Raw genomic sequence first — 18,393 nt, 5'->3', positions numbered from 1 at the left:
CTGGACAAAGAACACCTAGAGAGGTGAAGAAAAACTAAGGCTGGACGGTGTAGTGAAGTTAAGGTAGAGTTTCAAGGAAGAAGTGCTTAATACTGACAAGTGTAATTTAAATGTCAGCTCTAATTGGAAATAAAATGTGCCATTGGATTTAGGGACAAGGAGTTCATTACAATGGAAAATTTCTTCTTTGACTTTACTTTTAGCAGGGATTTAGGTTTTGGTTTGGTTGAAAGATGAAGGCATGATGAGGCATAGTAAAATTTTTACGAGTTTATTTGAGCAAACATTGATTACAATGGGGTAGCACATAATTGGCAATGATTAGGAGAAATCCAGACAGGACTTAGGGGCCAGGGGCTCCTATTTATAAAGAAGCTATGGACATAAGGAAAAAAAAAACAAAAAAATCAATGGCTATAGGTTAAGGTGTTGCATGGTTTAGGAAAGCCTAGCTCACTTTGTCTCCTTCATTGTGTAAATTGACAGTCAGATTATTTTGTAATTCATGATACAAAATGCAATCCTATGACCAAATGGATGAAATTGAATTCACACTGATAATCATGTTTTCTTTTCTGGGAGTTGCAACCCTTAAAGGGTTTTATAACTCTGACTTGATTCTATTGTTTGATTCCAAGAAATATTGTTTTCTGAAAAGAAATCCCATATTTGCTATCTATAGAGAATATCACTTTTATCTTTACTCTATGAGTTACTAGTTAATCAAATTGGTAGTTTTTTGTGAGTCTTTAAATCTTTCCTTGTTTGTGCAATTTCTAACAAAACCAGGGTTTGCCCCTGCCCCCATTTCAATTCTCTAAAGAAAGTACTCCCCCAAGTCATAAATGAATTCAAATTTCCTTTGGAAAAAGTCATCTTAATATCTGAACTGTACTTCTAACCTTTTCAATATATCCTCATAGCTGGTAATCTTCCTACAGGCAAGTGGCAATTACTAGGATTTGTGAGCAAATAAAGATATGCTGAACTGTGTAGTCACGGGTTTCTAATCTCAAACTAGCTTGACCTTGTAGACTCCATATAATGGCACACAGTAAAGAATAAACTGCTACAGTAGAAAGAAACAACAAAAAGAGAGGACAGGAACTTAATCAGTTAGACATGTTAGTGCCTTCAGGCACTAAACTGTCTCATTCTTCCTGAACTGAATGGTATTTATGAAAGTGCTGCTCTTCCTTCTGGTATTCTGATATTTCTCCCCATCAGCTTTTCAAGTCTTGCAGAATCTTGTGCTTTTTGTTGTGGTTGCCGTTATTGTTCCAAAGAAGTTGTCACATATTATGTGGCAGACATGAACTCAAACTAACACATTCTTACAAGTTAGTTCCTAGTTTAGTGATACTGGCAAAGGCCTGAGCACAGCTCTTTTGAAGTTTATAAAGCCCTGAAAACAAAGGGTGAGGGCATATGAAAATCTGTCCTCATGAGAAAGCATGCTAATATTTATGTCCACAGGAGCAGAACCCATATGATTAGAAGTGGAACATCGACATAATAATAACACAATGATCCAGTATCAATAAATAGCAAAATTTTGAGGCTTTATTAAATACTTTTTTTTTTTCATATTCACAGATAGCAACATAGTACAATGTATTCCACTTTATAATAAAAAAAAGAAAAGATAATGAAAGGAGAAATACCTGCTGTGTCCCTTGTTAACAATTACATTTGGGAAAAATTTTCATCACTTTTCTTTCTTAGCCTTCTTTTTCCCCATATTCACTAATTGTGCATTTCTTCATTTATAGTTTATTTGGAGAAGTTAGAGTCTGCTGTGTCATTTACTAATTTTTGTCAACAAATATTTACTGAGCATGTGCTATTTATGCAGGGTGCTGCTAGGCTCTGGGGATGCAACGCTGAACAAAAGCCAACATTGTCTCTACCATCACGGTGCTGGCGGGCAGGTGGTAAAAACGAGCCAACCAAATCACTTCTGGAATAAACCCCAAATTGTCCTTGTGGAATTGTTGCGGAGCAAAAAAGGTATATATGGGAATTGCATGTGACTGAGGAAGTCAAGGAATGCTGACTCAGCTATACTGAGGAATCCACGCTACAAAGAGGACAGTGGAAGGCATTCCTGGCAGAGGGAGCAAAGGAGTAGAGTGAGCACAAGAAATCGAAATGATTCTACTATGCTTGGAGTAGAGGAAAAAATGAGGGCAAAAACTGGAGTAAATTGGACCAGTTAATTTTTTTCATGATAGTCCAAAATGTTAAATCTTAGTGTCTTCATCTTTATTATTATTGTTATTGTTATTATTTAGGTAAGCTCCACACCTATCATGGAGCTTGAACTCAAGACCCTGGAGATTGGAGATCGAGAGTCTCATACTCCACCAACTAAGCCCACCAGGCACCCCAGTGTCTTTGTCTTTAAAAATGGGATTATGTGGGGCACCTGGGTGGCTCAGTGGGTTAAAGCCCCTGCATTTGGCTCAGGTCATGATCCCAGAGTCCTGGGATCAATCCCATAATAGGGCTCTCTGCTCGGCGGGGAGCCTGCTTCCCCCTCTTTCTCTCTGCCTGCTTTTCTGCCTACTTGTGATCTCTGTCTGTCAAATAAATAAAATCTTTAAAAGAAAAATGGGGTTACGATATTTTACTTTACTCACTAAGTACTAATTTGTGTTAGTTACAGTAATACCTAACTTCCGTTGAGTGTTTCCTGTGAGACAGAAACTTCGCATCTGTTAGCATGATCTAATTGAAGTAGGTCCTATCAGTATCTTCATTTACAGATGAGAACTTGGAGGACCAGAACATCGAGGACCCAATAACTAGGTCAAGGTCTTATCAATAAAAGAGGCATAAATATGAATCACACCCAGGCACTCTAGTATTTGAGATGAAACTTGTAGCAACTATGGATACATCCTTCTCTTCTGAAAGAAACTTGATTTGGCTTTTTCATCTCAACTGATAGGCTAACTAACACTAACACATTGGTTTTACTAATGTCACCAGATTTTGATTAAGCCCAGTTTATTTTCTGTCAACAAATTTGGATAAGCTTTCAGATGCAAAGAAATTAATAAATCCAGCCGAACTCCTGCTTTTTGTTATAAGTGTTTCTCCTTGACTTGATTACAAAGAAATCCCACAAATGATGTTGTAGGAAACTGCTGTTGTCTGCTGATAATTTGATTTGCAACAAAGCAAAAAGGAGGGAAAGCTTTTTTTCATTTTTTATTTTGACTTATTAAACCTTAAAATGTACATCCTGCTAAGAAGCTGCGGGGTACTTTAAACCAGGTTATTTTAACTAAACATAAATACAGCACAAATTGGATGTCCCCTCAGGCCTTTGAACTGACTTGAAACTTAGACTGTACCCAGGCATTCAGTTTTATCTATGTATGTTCTTGGAACAGAGCCAAATTCTCAGCAGAAACATACATTTGCAGGCATAGGACCAGCTGCAGAAGGTTTTGAAACTATGAGCACTGGCACTTTCTAAAAGCTGAAAAATACAGAGGATCTCAGAACTTTAATTACTTGACTTCTCCAAAGGCACATATAAAAACCCCCTATTGTCTATGCCTAAATCTTCATGGCTGGGGTGTGATGGGAAAAAGGTATGTTTGGAGCTTGACGTGTTGTGCAGTCCTGGTCTGCCATTTAGTTTTGGCAAATTGTTGACATTTTATTTTCAGTTTTATTGTATCTTACTGTGTGTTTGTGTGTGTGTGTGTGTGTGTGTGTTCTTGGAATAGCTCAGAATACCCACAAATTGTCAACATTGTTATGTTGAAGCTGACTGCTTTGAATTACCAGTATTTGGAAGTGTGTCCTTCTGATATTCATTTCTTTAATAAATTTTAAAACATGTCTCCCTTTGTAGCTTGCTTTCCTTTTCCTGGGAAACAGCCTTCCATCATAATGTCTTTCTAATGACTGCATCATTTTATGCCTTCATCGTATGGAAGGTTCATCTTTCACAGCAAATAAAGTGCTCAGATTTGCAGAACATTCATAAAATAATCTTTCCAAAGTTATTTTAGCTGCAGTGATATGGCCTCAAGTACCGAAATCTTAAAAAGGCTTGAAAGGTTTTGGAGTTAAGTGGGGTAAAAAAGCACTTCCCAAGACTCATCAAAAGAAATGTATATCAACACTTCGATTAAGACAAAATGGATTTGCTCTTTTAAGTATGACAAGAGAAACAGGTATCTAGCCAAGTAATGTCTTCTGATTTCAGGCACATTTATTGATTTTTTTTTTTAAGATTAGCTTATTTTACTGAATTCTGCAACTATATCCTGTAATATCCATCTGAGGCCCAGGTTTTATAGCACTAAGGATGTATTCCTTTTCCTTAGGAAAGCATGAAGTGACTGAAAGAGATGGTCATCACCCTATGTCCAAAAATAGAGTACCATGTCCTGCTACGGTGTGAACACCATTCCCAAGCCTGCCTGTTTATAATGCAAATGAAAAAATGACAAATACCGTCTTTGGATGACTACAAAGGGAGTGAACTTGAAATAAACCATAGAAAGACTGTTTATTTTTTTTCTGGGCTCTTGGTGCTAAATGTGATGTTGAGAAATGCAACATAAATACTGGAGGCCTTTCGAATTACTCCAGTAATTTGCAGTCGCTTAATAACTTAAGATACCTGAACTTATATTGATTAAAAACTTTGGCTTCCCCCCTGTGCTAAGTGTTCTGGGGCTTCACAGAACTTTCCAACATATACAAAAAGACATTCGCAGCTGAAACTTTGAGACATAGAAAAGAAGACCTTCAAAATCTGATGAATTATATGCCAACCCAAGGCCCTTGTAGCAGTAGACTAGCTCACACTTAGAGGGATAAATCAAAGCATTAATCGGTCTTGTCACTAAAGCAGGTGTTTTGACTGCCTTTATGGTTCATTTTCATGCAAAAGGGTTGTGGGATACAGAAATCACAAGGGATTGCAAATAAATGGCATTGACAGGACTGATGCCATCAGGCGAGGGGGCCGAAATCGGCCTGTCTTTTCATATTATGAAATATACCTAATAGCAGTGACTCCTTAAACCCTCAGTCTACAATCGTCTGTTTGGGAGCTCAGAAGTTTTCTCCTTTTTTTTTTTTTTTTAAATCTTTTCTTTCTTATTTTCTTCTTTTATTTACTTTTTTTGATATGCCAAAGGCATTTCCTTTCTTTTCATGATAAACCATTTCAGCCACCATAGCAGGTTTCAAATGTTAAAGAACCATGGCGCACTTGACTGGACAGAAGAATTTTTGTTTTTGAAAGAGTTTAAAACAGGATAAACAAACTGTGTGATGTCGTTGCTGTATGAAAGGAAAGGAGGAAAAGAAGCCCATCCTACATTCCCCTCTGGGCTCAAAGTTCAGTAATAACAAAACTATTATTAAAAAGATCCAGCAATGTAAAGAATTGTGAAGATATTGGCTTAGTACAAACGTTGTATCTGGTTAAGTGTTTCTAAGTTTGGAAAAATAATTTAAAACTTAAAAATCTCAAATTTATGGTTAATCTGACATCTTATAGATCTAATTTCTTATTTTGAAATTTTGTTAGATTTGTTATGTGAACAGTCATAGATGGAGTAAAAGTTAAGGTGAAAACATAAACGAAATTATTGTTGAAAATTCTCTAGTAGATTACGTGTTTTTTTTTCCCTATACAGTGGTATACTTTTGGATAAATTCCAAAATTACATGCCAGCTAGTTAATAAGCAATTATTGAGTACTTATATTTGTTCTAGAAATTATTTTAAGCACTTTATATGTTCAGTGCTTATAACTGTATATGGCAAATAACATTATTATCCCCATAAGGAAACATAAGCTCAAAGAGGATATGTAATTTATTCCAGGTAATATAGCTACTAGTCTGGAATTCAAACATAGACTGAACTCCAGAGCCCTTGTGCCCATCAATAGCATTTCCCTGCCTCTAAAGAGAGGAACTTAATATATTCCTTGTTCTCACTATTATAATGAATATTTTGTATTGTTCACTAAGTACATAGGTTTTTTTTTCAATACGGATTTTTTTTTTTTTAAAGGAAAGCAAGCTAAGTAAGAAGTGAATTTCTTAAGTCAAATTATGTTTCCCCCATGACTTTACACACATCCTATATTTCATAATATATAATAAAATCTTGCTGGAGAGTTCATACTATCTTTCTTAATAACAATTTTAAAGAAAATCTAATAATTTTCTCTTTTCCCCAAACCTTCTAAAACCAGTGGTTCAGGAACAGTTGGTAGCCTTGGATGACAAAATTTAAAGGTGGTTTGTAGAAAACATTACTTCAATTTGCAATCTGATATAAATCTTGGTTAGTCTCTTCTCAAAATAAGACTTCTAGAACTATAAATTTCCAAGGAAATGAAATTGGTTACATCATTTGGCAAGTACATTAGTGCCAAGCAGACAATCTTTATGAAAAATCTGTTCAAAGTCAGGAATTTTCATGCTGAATACAGATCTCCAGAGCAGGAGTGAAGTTGTTTGCCCAGTAAAAGTAAAGCCGTTTATACAATGTTTTCTGACATCAATTTAAGAATACCTCATACCTATATCACCATGAAAGGGAGGTGGGATTTTTGACTAAGAGCAAATTCTTTCAGTGCTAGTATTTCCCTGGGTGATTCACCTTTCATCACAATCTCAGGTGGGTCAACCCCTTTGTATTAGAGTTGTAAACTCAGCATATACCATCATATAGCAACCATCTTACTGGATATATTTTGCCTCTTTTGAAAGAATTCTTAACATAAACATTCATGGATAGGTCTCAAAGGCCCTGTTCATGTTGAAGTCATATATTAATTAAAATTGAATACCGAATTGGAATGTTAGTTAAGAGCTTATGAATTTGTGCATTTTTCTGAGAACATGATCCTAAATTGCGTATTTCCAGAGAACATATGTTTCAACAAAGCAAGAAAATCCAAATGCAGTAATTTTGTAAAACTGTGCTCTTACCCATTCATTCTGTGTTGTAAATGCATTATAACACCCATGAGGGCAATCTAACAGTGGTCCATGCAGAAGAAACTGCAGCTATTGTTAATAGTGATTTTTCTTCTTGCTGATGAATAAAAGCAGAGAGGCAGAGAGCTATGCATTTTTTTTAAACTGTGATAATATATACATAATATTGTACTATTTTAATGTGGGTTTATTTATTTATTTATTTGACAGACAGAGATCACAAGTAGGCAGAGAGGCAGGCAGAGAGAGCGAGAGAGGATAAGCAGGCTCCCGCTGAGCAGAGAACCTGATGCAGGGTTCGATCCCGGGACCCTGAGATCATGACCTGAGCAGAAGGTAGAGGCTTTAACCCACTGAGCCACCCAGGTGCCCCACTATTTTAATCATTTTAAGTGAACAGTACATTCACATTCTTCTACAACCATCACCACCATCCACCTTCAAAACTTTTTCATCATCCCAAGAGATTATAATTTTTAAATAACACTTTGATTGCGTTCCCAATTTTACATATGGAAAAAAATGAATTTTATTATTTTGATTAAGCCTATGACTTCCTAACTGATTTTAGTGTACATTTTCCCTCCAGATAAAAATGTATTCTTATGTATGAATTACTTCTGAATTTGTGTTATAAGATGATTCAATCTCAACATTTATATCATTTAATTTTTTTTTTAAATTTGAGCCTGGTTTAAAATGATTTAATGTAATAAATAGATTCTTAGGGATAATGTTCTTAAGTTGGAAATATGACTATGGTTTTCAGAGATTTTAATCCTTTGGTTAAATATAAAGGTAAGAGTATATTAATCGGAAAAGCCTTAGAAATTAAAATGAACAGTCCCTTAATATTATGAAAATGTTGTTATCCTAAAACTTTGTAAAGTTTATATTTTTTAATATCCAGTCTAATTAAAGTACAGAACAGATTCTTATTTAAAAGCAAAAAAAAGTTGTTTATTTTTTAAAGATTTTACTTATTTATTTGACACAGAGAGAGAGAGAGATCACAAGTAAGCAGAGCAGCAGACAGAGAGAGAAGGGGAAGCAGGCTCCCCACTGAGCAGAGAGCCTGATGCATGGCTCCATCCAAGGACCCTGAGATCATGGCCTGAGCCAAAGGCAGAGGCTTAACCCACGATCCACTCAGGTGTCCACCCAAAAAAGTTTTCTTCACTAATAAAAATAATTATAGATAACACACAAAATGAAGAATAAAATTGGAAAGAAACGAAAAATACAGCTCATCCATGTCATCTAAAATTGTATTCACTTTTAGATGATGTTGTTACAATTAAAAAAATAGTATGTGCTGTATAAAAACTATATCTTAACTTTCCTGGTAATCTCATATTTTAAGCCAAAAATTAGAATTAGTATTCATACATTAATGTTGAATTATTTTGAAGCACACTCTCAATACATGAATTGCTTTTTATCACTTATTTAAGAAATATTTCTTTAAACACGTGATGTGCCCTTGTACTGTAATTATTGCAAAAAACATTTCCACTCTCTTTATTGCTTATATAGCACAGGAAATATGGATATAAAGAGAAAGGATCAAGCATTAGTTTACAATTCATGGTAATGAATTGAAAGCAACCCTGAGGACTTTATGGAAACATATATATTTCTAAATATGATTTGGAATGCTTTCACAGGATTACACGTAGACACTTTGCCCAATAAAGTTGGTCAGTCAGAGACAAGATTTGGAAGTGTCTTGTCTACAGTGTGTTCCAGAAAGTAGCTTTTAAGATAGAAGGCAGCATAGGGGACTGCTCTAATGCTTTAGCACTCATTTTTACAGATGGGCTTTCTGCAGTTACATTGACTTTCTAACTTTATTTTTATGTAAAGGCAAATTGATCAAGGTTGTAGAAACTGAGTTCCTAATTCTACAAATAACCTTGGTAAATGATGCATCTAGGTAAATTCAACTACAACTTGCACAAGTGTAGAAGAGATATACATTGATTTTTCTTCTACATGTAAGTATTCAGAAAGTAGCACACATCTAATAAGAATATTAGTATGAGTAATGGTGAGTTCAAAAATCTAATCCATAATATCCATTCAGTTGGGCTCCTGAAACACATTTTCCAGCAACGTTAATAGCCAATTTCAAACTAAAGATATCATATATTCTTAGCAGAACAACTTCTTTTGGGAGAGAAAGAATGATCAAGGGCAGTTTAGAAATGTATTTACAAATGTTTGGCTTTCTTATGGAAAAATAACAATTTTTTAACAAAAGCAGCATGTTTCTCAGAGGTATTAAAATACCTTAAGTAGATCACATTCACAGACACCTGCATCCCTCACTAACACATGGCCACCTCACTGCTGGTTATGGCTAAAGTACTAAGCCAGGAACGATTTAGAGGCTGTGTTGTGGGCTGAACAGACATTCCAAGTCCTAGCTTTTAAACTGGGTCCAATGATAGCCATACATGGCAGTTTAATCAAAAACATTTGACAGATACAGTTACTAGCCTGTGAACTTGAACTTGAACTTGGGTATTAGCTGTTGTCTGCTATCAAAACAAGTATTATCAAGTATTATCAAGTACTATGCTGTGTACTAAAAAGAGGAACCTCCAGATGACAACTGTGTAAGTTTTTTTTTTCAGGGTAACTGTAACAAATTCAGTGGCTTAAATCCACAAAAATTTATTCTTTTATGTCCAGAATCAAGGTGTTAGCAAGTGGCACTCCCACTAAACGCCCCAGGGGAAAATTCATCCCTGCATCTTTCAGCTTCTGGTGATTCCTGGTATTCACTAGCATCTAGCCACAGAGCTCCAATCTCTGCCTCCATGTTCCCATGGCTTTATTCTCTTCTCTGTGTCTTCTTTAATTCAGTCTCTTATAATGACACTTGTTATTGGATTTAGAGTATACCATTTAGATTTAGATGATCTCATGTCAAAATCCTTAACTCAATTACATCTGCAAAGATCCTTTAATAAGATAACATTCTCATGGCCATTTTTGGGGGGGAGCCACAATTCAACCCAACACAACTACTATCACTGGTTATGTTGCTATATTATGCTATTTATGAGTTTAGTGGTCATGTTATATTTTCTTTTGGAATGACTCTCTGCCTATTTCTCTAATACAGTGAGTGGTATGCAACAAACTGAACTATTTAATGATAACAATAATGGCTATGACAGTTAATATATATTGAATACCATTATGGGCAACACACTGCTTTTGACCTATTTACTCCTTGCATCAACTCCATTTGTCAGTTTTACAGATCAGGAAACAAAGACCCAGAAATACAAAGTGATTTCTCCAGCTTATACAAGTGAAGGAGCTGGGGTTTGACCCCAAGCAAGTTGACCTCAGAACCCTTACTTATACTCTGTATCCTTTCATGTAATATAATTTGAAGATTGTCCAGAAAAAGATATCTTAGCCCTCTGTAAGAAAATTTCCATGCTCATATTTCCAAAAGCCATGGAAGTGTAAGATTACAATACCTTCATTTAAATTTACCTTGAGGATTAGCCAGTATATTTCAATTATTGATAATGAATATATTAGAATCCAGAATTCAAGGGGTCATTTTATTACAGATAAAAAAAAATTTATAAAAGTAGCACCCTAAGTTAATAAATTTTACAGAGCAAATTAGGAATATGAGAAAAGGAAGTCAGTCTCTTGCCAGACTCATGAGCCAGTGTTCTTTCTCCTTATATTTGCTAAAGAAAAAAAAAATATATATATCTATTCTACATATATAGAATATATATATATATATATATATAATTACTTTATATAGTTAGGGGGAATGTACCAGATCATTTTTTTGCCCCCAAAATTGGTGCACCAATGTGTATCTCATTCCATACCCTTAACTGTATGATGTGTCATTAATATTTCCCATCAAGAAGTGAAGTCTGTGTTACCTTCCACAAACCTAAATGAACCTTGCAATTATCTCAACCAGTGTGGCATGAGTAATGCTATGTGATTTTTGAGACTAAGTCCTAAAAGCCAATGGAGCTTCTTTAGTAGTCTCTCTCTCTCTTTCATTTTCTTTCTCTCATCTCTCCTGAGTTATTTGCCCTTAGGGTACGTACACACACTGTATTGGAGGAAACCCCAGCCACATGTAGAGACTATGTGTCCATTAGGTTCACAGCCCTGGCCACCTTCAGCTAACAGCCCACATCATCTGTCAGACAGGTGAATGTGTGCACTTTTAGATAATATGAGCCCCCAATCTTTGCATTTTCTCACCAAAGCCCCAGACAGACAAGCAACTCCTGCTGTGGTCTAAGTTTCTGAACCATGGAACCATGAGAAGTAATAAAGATAATTGTTTTTTACACTATGAGGTTTTGGAGTAATTTGTTACACAGCATTAGGCAATATAGAGGAATATGTTCTCATGCCCTTTTTCTATATTGCTTATTAATTTGTCTTTTCATTTTTTTTGACTAGTTGAGTTTTCATATGCATAGTCTTTAATGTATTCAAGAAAACTTATTTAGCATCTCCTGTACAATAGGTCTGTGGTGGCCTCTGATGATATGGTGATCACGGAGACAGTCAAAATCCCTGGTAAGACAGAGGTTTCATTCTAATTTGGTAAGAATACAGTTCCTCTGCTACCCACCTACATCCAGAGACATGGGGCAGGCAAACAAGGAATGATTTCACTCTCTAGACTCAGTGCAAGTAGAGCCAATGACTTCTTTCACACCTGCCCACCTGAGTAAAGGAGTTTTATGCATTTATTTCCTTATTTTAATGGGGAGAAGTTTCTAAATGTCAACACAAGTTTAAACTGAGAGGTAATAATTAAATATAGAATATTGAGGAGGGACATATAAACTATCTTCACTGATTTCAAACTGTTACTGTAGTATGGTAAGAGAATTAGGTTTAGTGCTATTATTAAGTAATTCATTTTGATTTTATTTTATAGCAAAGGACTGAACCCATGTTCTTTAGTGCTTTGTTAGGTTTAAATGAATGAAAAAGTCTTCATGTTGCATCTTATTGAATAACAAATATTCTTATTTCTCTATAGGTTTCCATCGAAGAAGTTAAAGAGATAGTATCAATAAAAATCAGTCATTTCCTAAAACACATAGATAGAGCTAAGTATGACTAAAGAAATATAGCTGCATTAGCTATCCATCGCTGCATCACAAATTACCACAGTTACCGTGGGTCAGGAATCTAGAGCGGGCTTGCCTGAGTCCTCTGCTTCAGCTTCTCTACAAAGCTGCAAAGTGCCCACCAGAGCTGGGGCCTTATTTAAGGCTCAAGTGAGGAAGGGCTGGTTTTTCAGCTTAGGTGGTTTTTGGCAAGATTTTGTTGTGTTCTGACCAATTGGGCACCTCAGCTCCCTTCTTGCTGCCAGCTGGAGAGCCCCATCATTTTCTTGACATGTGGTCTTATCTATTTGGCAGTTTACCTCACAGCAAAAACCAATAGAAAGTGTCTTCTAGCAAGATGGCTGCCACGATCTTAAGGAACATAAACGTGAAATAACATCCCATGATCTTTATCATATTCTACTGGTTAGCAACAGATCACAGAGCCCACTCGAGGAGAGGGGATCATGCAAAGGCAAGAACAACAGAAAGGGGGACTATCTTAGAGTCTGTCCACTCCAACAGTTTATGTGGTGACAAAATGCAAATCTGAATAATTTCATTTGTTCTAGGTAATGAAAATATGACACTAAGTCCTAACTACTGCAACATCTTAATAACAATAAATAATAATACTGTCTCATATGTTGACACAGTCTCATTTCATTCTTGAGGTATTCATAATAGGTATAATTTCTGAAGAAGTGAACAGCACCAGCATGTTGCCTTACTTATCCAAAAGGCTATTAAGCAAAGAAGGCTGATTGATTAGCAAATGAGTACAGAAGACCGGAAAAATAGGACTGGGGACAATAAAGAGACAAGAGCAGGAATTATATAGTTTCTCTGTTGCTGGTCACACTCAAAGTCTGCACGCGGTAAAACAGTGGAAAAAGAATTCAGACTCTGGAGAAGAGATCTAGTCCTCCGGGCATCATATTAGAGGAAGCACAAGGACTTCTAGCAGCTTGCTCAGGAGTGGCTGGCGTCCAAGTGAGTCAGGAGTGAGCTTGCGGCTGTGTGAATGACTGAACCAGTGGCTTCCAGCCCTAATCCATCCTCTCAACACTTCATTAGAAATGGACTGTCTTAGCACTTAAGACTGTAGCTTAAGCTTCAGCTATCTACTGCAGTAGTTTTTAGTGCCCAGATATTCTACAAGAGACAAATTCCCCCTTGTACACATTACTTCTTAATAGTCAGTCAACACACCAGATTCCAAAGGATGGCCTCTGTGTCTCCTCCCCCATCTATAACCCTTACCACCTCAACCCATGCTACCACTCAATGTTGTAGCATAGTCACTGATGCAAATGTGTCTGAGTTCATTTTAAAAAGCAGGTTATTAGCTCATATGTATAAGGTTCTGTGTGATCTATATTCTTCTACATAATGTTCTACAGAAGAATATTTTAATTTTAGAAGTTTTTATCATTCTTCTATACATTTTTTTTTAATTTTCTTTATTTGACAGACAGAGATCACAAGTAGGCAGAGAGACAGGCAGAGAGAGAGGAAGGAAGCAGGCTCCCCTCTGAGCAGAAAGCCCGATGCAGGGCTCGATCCCAGAACCCTAAGATTATAACTGGAGCCGAAGGCAGAGGCTTTAAACACTGAGCCACCCAGGCATCCCTCTTCTATAACATTTTCATCACCCAAATATTATACTTCCCCTTTACATTCTATTCCTTCGATCAGACTCAACTTCTTCTAAAACAAATGTTCTAATTTAACTGGAAAAATATATATCTTTATTTTTTCATGTTCTTTTATTTCATAGCTCTAGATAACACTTTTTAAAATACATTCTATTGAATGGGTTTACCTTATAGGTAAGAGTGTTTTATTATGAAATTGTATTAGTTTCTGATGAATAGTACTCTTTTTAGTTGGTCCAGGAGATAGACTTCTCATTCCAAGTTCTGTCTGCAGCCAGTAATACTAGAACAAAGTTACAATATATTTCTTTTTTGTCTTTTCTAAAGGTTAATGGTCTAGTTTCTGAAATAACCATTTAGGAAATGTTAACTTTATGTTAATTCAAATTATTCTCCAAAAATTTGCCCTGAAATAACCTCTTGCCATTTTTATTCTATACCTGGAAGAAAATTAAAAAGTTAAGATTCCCACAGTGTAACTTGCAAATGGAAAGAAAATGCATTAAACATACATTATGAAACCGGCTAAAGAAATGTTTGTGGGTTTTTTTTTGTTTTGTTTTTGGGGCTTTTTTTTTTTTGCTCGAGTTACTTTGGCATGTAACTAGACTATTTCTTTTAACTGGAGAAAGTTAAAAATAACCATCAGTTTGCAGAGTCTACATAGCTGCCTTGGTATTTGTGCCAGAAAAGAGAAAAAAATTTTAAAAAATAAAAATAACCCATTTAGAAACAAAGAAATGTCCGGGTTAGGTAATATGGAGACTGCAGATTGAGTGATGAAGTATAGCAACTTAGAAGTACAAAACTGAGAGAACTGATGACCCAGGGCTGGTTTGGAGTATAAATTTGAGGCTTGTGTCCTTTGAAAATTCGTTGAAAAGAGATAAATGGATAGTGATCTTTTCACAAAGTTTCAGGGATCTAGAATATCAAGACAAAATACTGCCTGAGGGGAAAAGGTTAAATTTTCCAGATGCCTAAGCATTAAAATATGAGAGTGGGGAGGCAAAGGTTTTAACAATAATTGCTAACTACCCTTTTCTGTACTGTTAGACAATTTGTATTCTTCAGACATTTCCTGGCCCATTCTAAAGGGTAAATTCATTAAGGTCTACTCATTTTCTTTAAGCAAAAAAACAGGAATATGCATACTATTTTGTTATTAGTTCCTTCCAAATATTGCTGCTTAAATAATGTGTAGTATTCTCTAAAAGCAATTAGCTGTGCTAAGCAACATTCTCTAAGTCTGTACTTTTCAAACCGTTCTAGTCTATGTCTCCCTTTTGAAACATAGACAAAAGAAATTAGAAGTAAAAACGATTCATCTTTTATAATGCTGTGAAATTTCTAATTAGAATAAGTACTACGACTACTAACAAATAAAAGGAAATAAATGGTGGGATGAGTCTTTTATACCTATATGTGATATATGCTATATTTTCCCAATTCCCCTATCTATCCCAACCTGATGCCCAGGATGAGAGTTACTGTGACCATACTATTTGGCTGGGTTTCTCATTTTAGGTAGACACATCTAAGCCATAATGATAATTTCTGTTTTCTTCTATTTATATATCTATATGTCAAAATACCAGGCTGGATTCTGTGGAATGGGCAGATAGTCAATGAGAAGCTGGAGTAAATCTCTGAGGTACATCAACATTCTGTTAGTGTGTAGAAAAAGAAGAACTGAGGAAAAGGTACATATGGAAAGGGAGCACAGAGAGATTTCATGAAAGTTTTCTTAGAACGTTATGATTAGAAGATTGCAGTGACTTTAAAGTAAGTCCCCAAATTCTTTGATACCCTTTCGTTCAAGAAGTAGAACCCAATTCCCCTCATTTTAAGTATGGCTAGACTTAGTGATTCACTTCCAATGGCTGGAATAAAACCAAGCGATGTGTTGTGATTTAGGAGACCTGTATCATAAAGATACTATGGATTCCTAGTCACTCACTCATTCTTGATTCACTCACTTGAGGGTAGCCACTTGTCATATTATAAGAAAATGTTCACAGGGTAAGGATTGTGGCCTCTATCTAAGAACCACACAAGTAAGCCATCTTAGAAGCAAATCACCTAGCCCTAATTAAGCTTTCAGATGACAGTGGCCCCTGCCAACTTCCTCCTGCAACCTCATGAGAGATACTGAGCCAGAACCACCATCTGTGCTGCTCCCAAATTCCTAACCCATGAGATAACAAATGTCTGTAGCTCTGAGTCACTAAGTTTTGAGGTAAGTTGTTGCACATTATATATACTTAATACAAAGAACCAAGGGAAAAACAAGATTTAAGGAGAGATGGGATAGTGGACAGTGTCAAATGTAGTACAAAGTCATATAAAAGGAGGACCAGAAAGCATCCACTGGCTTGATCAGCCTGGAGGCTATTCATAGCCTTGGTCAGAGCCGTTTGATGAAAAATGGGAATGGAAGGTAGAAGACTATCAAGAACTAAGAGTTTGAAAATGTGACTAGTGAGTCTACAGAATGTATTCAAGAAATTTGGTTACAGAACATAGCCGGGGAGAGAAAGTGTGGTAATTGGAGTAATGCATGTGTTCCAGAGGATTTAAGATGAAATACACAAAAGAGTATATTGATAATGTAGGATTTGACACGTGAAGAACAAAAATGTAGAGTCTGGAAAAATCAGGGGAAAAATATGGCAATATTCCTGGGAAAGGAATGTTGTAGAAAAATGGTGGTAACCCATCTGTTTACAATTATTCATTCTTAATATAAAGGGAATACAACTTATGGTTGCAGCTGGAGTAGATTTGCATGCAAAAAGTTAAAGTGTATCTATGCAATTGATTGCATTACCTCTGTAAAGTTGAAGTACATGTTAAAAAAAAGAAAGGAAGGGGAGCCTGGGTGGCTCAGTCCTTAAGGGTCTGCCTTCAACTCAGGTCATGATCCCAGGGTCCTGGGATTGAGCCCTGCATTGGGGTCCTACCTCAGTGAGAAGGAAGCCTGTTCTCCCCCTCCAATAGCCCCTGCTTATGTGTCCCCTCTCTCACTGTGTCTCTCTGTCAAATAGTTAATTAAAATCTTTAAAAATAATAATAAAAATAAAAAAACAATTTTAAAAATTTTAAAAAGGAAGACTGGGAATTTTTAAATAGTGGCTTAATGACAGAAGTCTCTCCATTGTTTGCATAGTACCTCAAAATCAACAAAAGTAATCAGAGAAGTCGTAGTGTCAACTAGAGGGTGAAGTAGGCGACCCTAGCCTCCACCCCCAAGACGAAAAACAATTAGACAATAATCCGCAAATGAAAACAGCTCTGAGAGAGCTCGGGAGTCCACTTCCAAAGCTTCAGCAACATAGCAAGCAGAGGAAAAAACCAAGAGATGCAGTCAACGGGTGGGAAGAGTAGTCTCAATTCTCCCACAGCCCCTTCCCCCAGGCCAGCTCTGCTCAGAAGCAAGAGGACACTCCTGGCACAAGACACTTCCCCTAACTGGAAAAAGGAGGACCTGGTGAGCAACCAGCTTTCCCAGCCTTTCAGGACACTGCACTAAATCCCAGTTCATTTTTACCCCACCCCGAGATGAGCAAAGCTGTCTAGAGACAGCTAGGAACAGGAAGCAGGGCAAGGACTGCCTGTATCAGCCCAGTAGCAGAATTCACAGTGGTTCTCACAGGCTTGTTTGGCAGGAGACCTCAGCAGCTTACCCCGCCGAGGACCTGAACAGCCTTTGCCAATGTTGCAGACCTCCCCCTCCCCTACCTTTCATCACTGAGGACCTTGTCAGGGATCCTAGCAGGCTGCTCCACACAGGACGCCAGCAGCTGTCGTCACAGAGGAAACCAGTGGCTGCCACCGCCACCCCAGACCCTTGCAGATTTCAACAACTGAGATTTTTGCCCCAGAAGTTTTCTTTTGTTTGCAGATACCACCTGCCCTTGTCCCTTCCTGCTCCCTCTACCACCTTCACCCTGGGGCTCCCCAAATCAGCACCAGGAGCCGGCCCCAGCCTTTGTGACTGTGCATACAAGACACCAGCTCAGGGCCCACAGACTCCCGTTGCCATGTGTGCGCCCATGGCTACCATTTACAGTTGTGTGATTGTGTATTTATGCCCAAGGTCTCCTGAGCTGCTGTGGGCTTTGTTCTGGCCCTGCCTCCTGTCACTGGCCTTTGCAGCCATGTGCACACCCATGAGTAGTAGCCCCTGCAATATAAGCACCTGCCAACCACCCAGGCTCACAGAGCTGCTTGAAGCCTAGAGATGGTCCCAGTTCCTATCACTACGCTGCACCAGCACATATACCAACAGCTAGCCCCTGCAGCTCCACACTTGCATGCTGCTTACCCTGACTCCCAACACTGGCCCCCACTCATATCTGCATCTGCAGCTAGCTCAAGTTCGCACTGAAACCAAGGGCTCCCACAGCAACTCTCACATCCCCAGCTGGTCCCATCCCTGTTGCTGACCCCATCCCTTGCCACTGCCCTCGTGTCTGCAGTTGGCCTTGCCACCACCACATGGGCACCTTTAGCCAGTCCCCACGGCCAAGTGTGTGCATACCATCAGCTCCAGCCACCACCACTGCTTCTTCTGGCCGCTAGCCCTGAGGCACCACTGAATACACCAGCAGC

General features: G+C 37.4%; 1 long non-coding RNA gene across 2 annotated transcripts in view; it reads right to left on the bottom strand.

Annotated features, from left to right (window-relative positions):
* LOC309862979 overlaps positions 1-17,741 on the bottom strand; it is an 84,030-nt gene extending 66,289 nt beyond the window's left edge. The window contains exon 1 of one of the 2 annotated variants that reach the window (XR_014310829.1): positions 17,521-17,741. This is a non-coding gene — a long non-coding RNA (uncharacterized lncRNA). The remainder of the gene's footprint in view (positions 1-17,520) is intronic. The other variant, XR_014310830.1, reaches the window with a different exon arrangement.
* Positions 17,742-18,393: the final 652 nt, after the last annotated feature.

Source organism: Mustela nivalis (assembly GCF_964662115.1).
Source record: "Mustela nivalis genome assembly, chromosome: 4".
NCBI lineage: Eukaryota > Metazoa > Chordata > Mammalia > Carnivora > Mustelidae > Mustela > Mustela nivalis.
The sequence above is the reverse complement of the archived record's forward strand: the minus strand, read 5'-3'. Positions and strand labels throughout refer to the sequence as shown.